Below are 6000 nucleotides of genomic sequence, written 5' to 3' on the forward strand. Positions count from 1 at the left end.
GAAACTTTTACCTTGATAGTCCGATGGTGTTTGAATCATTGAGAACTGGCGACTCGGCCCTTTCTTGTGTAGAGTGGCATGGGCTGTCGCCCTTTCAAACTCTGCTTCCATGGTCGGATCTTCTTCTTCTTCTTCTTCTTCGCACATTTCCCTATTGGCAATGTAGGCGATTCTTCCTCTACCTTGGGTAGCGGCTCCTTGACCACGGCTCGTTCCTTGGAAAGGTGCTTAGCGATGTCCTTCTCCAAGTTTGGGACATTGCCTCTTGAAATGACCGGGCTCGTTGTAGTGGAAATAATGGAGGTTTCGACCATTGCCTTGAGTAGGAACAAAGTTGTTGACGTTGTTAGTCCTTGCTTTCTTTCTTTGTCCCTGATTATGACCTTGAACTCTCTTTATCTGAGGTCTGAATGCTCCTCTGTTCGGGTCATTATAAGACCAAGCTTTGTTACCCCTTGGTCTAAACTGTACCTCCTGAATTATAGGCGCAGCTCGAATGAGTGCGTCCTAAAGATTTGATGGACGCATAGATTCGAGACATGTATTTACTGGTGGATTTAAACCCGCACAAAATTTGGACACCTGCTGTGTCATGTCCATCTGTGGTGCATACTTTAAAAGTGAGACGAATTTAGAGTAGTATGCGTCAAGAGTGAGTCCCAGCTATTTTAGCTCGTAGAACTCATTCATTTTATGCTTGCGATATACAGGTGGTAAGTATCTTACTTGCACGGCTTTCTTCAGCTTGTCCCAGGTAACGGATCCTTCCGCGATCCCTTGATCCCTGCACCATTGCTTCCACCAAAGCCTGGCTTCGCCTGTGAGCTTTAGCTTGGCGAGCATAGCCTGATTGGCGAGTGCAGTATTGGCTGCTTCGAAGTAGTCCTCCATGGATTCAATCCATATTTCAGCATCAACTTGAACGGACCTTCCTCTTCCTTCAAACTCGGTCGGCTTAATCTGCTTGAGAAGAAACTTCTTCTCCTGGATTACAGCAGTACTTGATGTAGGAGGCGAACTAGGAACTTGTACCTGGGGTTGTGCCTGGATAAAGGTTTCTTAATGTTATTATATGATAATCATTATTGATTTATATTACATCTTCAATTTTGCTATCACGTAAGAAATGTAGCTACTTAACTTTTTATCAATTCTCATGCACAATCAGATATTGATAAAAAGAAGTCTTATTTGTATTTATATGGGCATAGCCCTTTTGGAATACAACATTTCTTGCGATGATAAGCCAACTGTTACATTTAGTTTGGGGAGAACAACGTTGTATTACATTTATCTACAGGAACTGTATAATAGTATGGTTTCAGGTCATGGATCTTCAAGAATCGGTAAGTCATTGGAAGTTTAGGGTATCCTTTCCTTTGGAACCCATTCTTTTCATGGCAGCCCAACACTTTAATCCTGTCGGCGCGGATTACACGGGTTACTTCCTCATATACATATGAGTTCATCTCAACCCTCTGACCTCGAAGATGTAAAGTTGAGCTTATGTGAGCTTCCACAAAAATGAACAGCTTCACGAATTTCAAGTCTTCCAACCACTTGATCCTTTTTAGGTTGGTTTGTAGGTAAGCAAACCGGTGGGCGGCTATATAGTAGATTCCTGAAGCACCCATTCATCTTCGTTCCATGTACAAAGGTGATGGATTATAGATTTTCTCTAGGATGTTCATCATCTCAACCCTTTGTCAATAATGCAGAGAATGCATTGGAGTCATAAACATGACTCGAAATACCAAGAACTTGTTCCACGCTTCGTAATTTTGCAAGACAGCATTGAAGGTAAGGAAATGCTTAGGACATCAACATTTTCTTAGGATCGACCTGAATTAGGGTTTTCCTAATTAGTCATTTTCTAATAACAACTAGCGTCAAACCCAAGCAAACTACTTTATGCAGAAATGCCACGTCCAAAGCGGATTCACACTGCACTTGGTTCAAGGAGAATGGGAAACGAGAGGGATGCAAAGCTCAACCTCTCTGCCATAAGGCATAGTCCCATTCCCTTCCCCTAAAACAGCATAAATCGGATTTAATTATAACTCTAGGTCAACGCTTTTGTTGTTCATGTTCTTTGACGCTCTTCCTACTGTCCGTCGTGATTTGAGAAAAGTTCCCAGCCAACAGGGACCACCCATCCGTAGGACGGATCTATGGTCCATCCTCAACACTTTCCTCGGGTTGTTTTAGTTATTTAATTACCTAATACATTAGTTGGACATATAACAACCAGCTTCTTTAATTAACCCGTTAGGCACTGGTTCCTTTATGTAATCTTATCACTTGACATAGAAAAACAACATCAGACAAGTTCCTTATTAATAGGTTATCATATTTATATTTGAAATACAAAGAGTCCAGCCCGTGGGCTTATGCACAATCTGGCTGAAGGCTATCCAGCAATTCACAAGAATCACTAATCCAAGTTTTTGCCCATAGACTAGTATGCGGGCCTCGAGATCCAATCCCGAGTCACGTAAGCCTCTTGTGCAGGGCTCGGAAGGGGAGGGATTTACGGCCAGAGCCCCCCTGGCACCCAAGTGTCCTCCTACTCCAAGTAGTGCTCAACAGAGAGACCTCTCATGGTGGGTTTGGTCCACATGCCCGGCGCGGTTAACAACCCCCTTGGTTAGGGTCAGGCAAGCAATCGGGGGTAACTGAAGCTACCTCTCCCTTGAGGACTTCAACCTAAAGTATAGATATCCATTTATCTTTTAATTCATTGATCAAACAAAGCCAAACAGTGCTCTAAAATCTGTAGCATGCACAAACATTTCCATTGATCATTTTTGTTGGCAAACTGCTAAGGAATGAATCCTTCCTTTCGAATGTATCTAGCACTCGATCCGCGATGACTTGCAGCTTGGCAAGTTCCCCTATATCCTGGGTTAGGGTGTACCCTATTAACCCGACTTGGTCAGTTATTTCAGTTTATCGGCTGGTCTTTAGTTTCCAATCAATCTTCTTTACTCAAGAAAGATACTAAATTAGGATGATTATTCATCCTCTTGCAAGATAACTTGTGTAAGGACCTGCAAACTCATTGCGAGAATTTGGCCATTCCCTTCTGATCCAATCACAAGATCGTATGACTATGCACTTGCTGTGCAAGTGTTGCATTGAACTATGAGACAATGGAGTCACGAAACAATCTGTTTTAGGTTACTAGGCTGATGTTGTTAGACCTAGGGTTTCCAAGTTTCATCTTGTAAGATTCTTAGGGACAAACCCTAGCTCACTTTCCAATTTCATTTCACTGTCCCCTACATTTAGTAAATGTGGGCAAGTATTTCAGGCAAAGGAGTTTCAGTTTTAGCGATACGTAACGATTTCCTAGTGAATTTCTTGGAATTCAACTCTTTCTAAACAAGCACTCCGTGGTTTAGGTTCCATACTAATTTGATTAACTCTAGAAAATAATTACGTGATTCTTTCCACATGAGTCATTGTCTATGCGTAAATGGATTTTTATTGTAACATATCGATTTGAGGGTAGGCATAGGTTAGGTTAAATTCCAAATAGTCTTCCTATATTTTTCAAACAAAATTCATGCTAAACAAGCCACCTTTTTCTTGATAATTTATGCAGTTGACAAACGATTATTTCCTAGAGTTTATGCATCGCAAGAATCATTTCATGCTTTGCAATTTTCATGATGATTCATTGCGAAGAGGAGTTAATAGTGCGATATGCAGTTTATACTTCTAGGCTTAAACGAAGCATACTATTTTAATGGACAATAATCTAGTTTATAATTCATTTCAATGCATAAAGCTATTTGCTAGAAATTCATTTATGCTTCCTTTATTTTGCATGTTTCATTAAAATTATTAATGACTAAGTTCCTTCATCGTGAGCATTTAGGACAAAAATATATTCTATTTCTAACGATTAACCTTGCATGATTGAATTACAACAATACCAAATAAAAATTAGGAAGGAAGACTTGGGATTGGGGTGAGATGTCCACGTGGATGCCCGGAGATGACCCTCCCACAGCTGTGTCTTGGACTTTCTTAGGAGGTATCACAATTGTAGTCTTTCGGACGTGGAAGCAGCTTTACAACTCCTCTTTGAAATTCCACCGTCGCTCCCTTGCACCATCCGCCAGAATTAGTTTTAGAAGGCTCCCTCCTTGAAGTAGGGATTTCGAAGAAAGGGTGTTTCAAAATCTTTTGCCGATAAGACCCATTAAAGCCACGGGAGGGGCTTAATGGCCTTATAATGGCTCGCACAAACGGAGAATAAATAAAGTGTGGAATCTCTTACGAGGGTTTTTTGAGTTGGAAAGGGAGGTGTTAAAAAAAAACCTTCAACACTCTTCTTCTCTTTTACAAGTGGGGAAAAAGAACAAAGCCCCAAGGGTATTTTGCATAGGGCAAGGAACGGGCTAAGGGGTTTAACCACGGGGGGGAATGGGGAGTAATCCCAAAGTCCAAGGGAAAGGGCTTAAGGAAATTTATAAAGCACGGTGTCGAAGGGTTTCGAAAGCAATGTCGCAACTTCAAAAGTCCTTGATAAATTTTAGGCTAGAAGATCAAGCAAGAGAATGAAGTCAAATCACATCACCATAAAACACATTTATCTCCTTCAAAGTAGCACCCCAATTTTCTCCCCATCAAATGTTGAGATATCGAGCTCCACTCATGGCTAAGATATAGATTTTCAAAGGTCCTTGAGCCAATTCCCCTCACTGATATGAAGACATTTAATATCCTTAATGTGCCCCCAGCTAGGAGAAAGAAAGATGATTCTGGTCTCAGGGTTGAGGATGTCACCCATGAGAAGGATACAAGGCAACATGAAAAAGAGGAGAAAGCTAAAGAGGAACAAGCAGATAAATGGAGAGAGTATAGGAGGCAAAGGGTTGAAGAAAGGGAAATAGAGCAACTAGAGTCCTTTGAAAATGAGCTAGCCACCCTTCTTGAAGCAGCTAATCCAAAAGGATTCAGTGTGTTTTGTTTCTTACCTGGTGACTTAGGCGTATAATTTCAGGACACCCTGCATTCTTTTGAGCATTCAAAGGGACTCCACCCTCTTGTCTAGCTCCATAGTTGCTTCAATAAAGTCTATAAGAACAAAAGAAGAGCTGCTTTTTCCACAAGCTTTAATTACAGTGGCAACCAGTTCAGAAGGAAAACCCATCTCTTGTAATTCAGTCGATGGATCAATCTCTGAATTGTCAATGATCTCTTTTGAATTCAATCCTTCTTGTTTATCACATACATCCTCATAAGGTCGCAAATCTGAATCCTAAATCGTAGACTGTTTAAGTTTCTTTGGGTATGTGATACAAGCTCTGACTTGATGCTACTGTCATCACTATCATAGCTACGAGGCTTTGCATGAAGAAAGACAGGTAACAACCTAATCAATTCCCAATTTTAGCAAGAGTATGGATACCCAAAGAAGAAGTGATTATGAAAGTATTCCTTGTCTTTCAGATATGCTAAGACTCAACCAATGAAGATAGACTTGGATTTCTCTTTAGATTGTTGAACATCATTTATAAGGTGCTCCAAGAGATCATCAAAATCAATGCTTCCACATGCTTCTGATGCATTTAGAACAGCAGTGGGACTGAACCCCATACTTTCTAATCTCTTTATTGGTGTGGTATTGCTTTCAATCTGTTCACTGGTGGTCCTTGCCTCACAACATTCCAATTGTGATTCCAAAGTGCTTTCTTCCAGTTTAGCTACCTGTAAAATCTCCTGTACAGCCTTCTGTAAGTATGCTTGCAGCCGCACAAGCGCAGGAATATTAACTTGCCTTTGCCAGAGTGTAGGGCGTGGCTTTCGCTTTGCTGGTTCATCCTCCTTCCAATTCCTCAACTGCCGCCTCTAATTCCTTATTACTTCCCTCTTCTTCGTCAATTTCCCTCCTTTATTGTCAATTTCCAGCGTCGTCCCTTCTTCGCAGTAGCCTCGTCATCTTCTTCTCTTCGTAGTCCTCCGTCTGAACTTGTCTTACTTCTCCTT

The sequence above is a fragment of the Lygodium microphyllum genome, chromosome 23 (genome assembly GCF_053477565.2).
Source record: "Lygodium microphyllum isolate KBCC chromosome 23, Lygodium_microphyllum_v1.1.10, whole genome shotgun sequence".
NCBI lineage: Eukaryota > Viridiplantae > Streptophyta > Polypodiopsida > Schizaeales > Lygodiaceae > Lygodium > Lygodium microphyllum.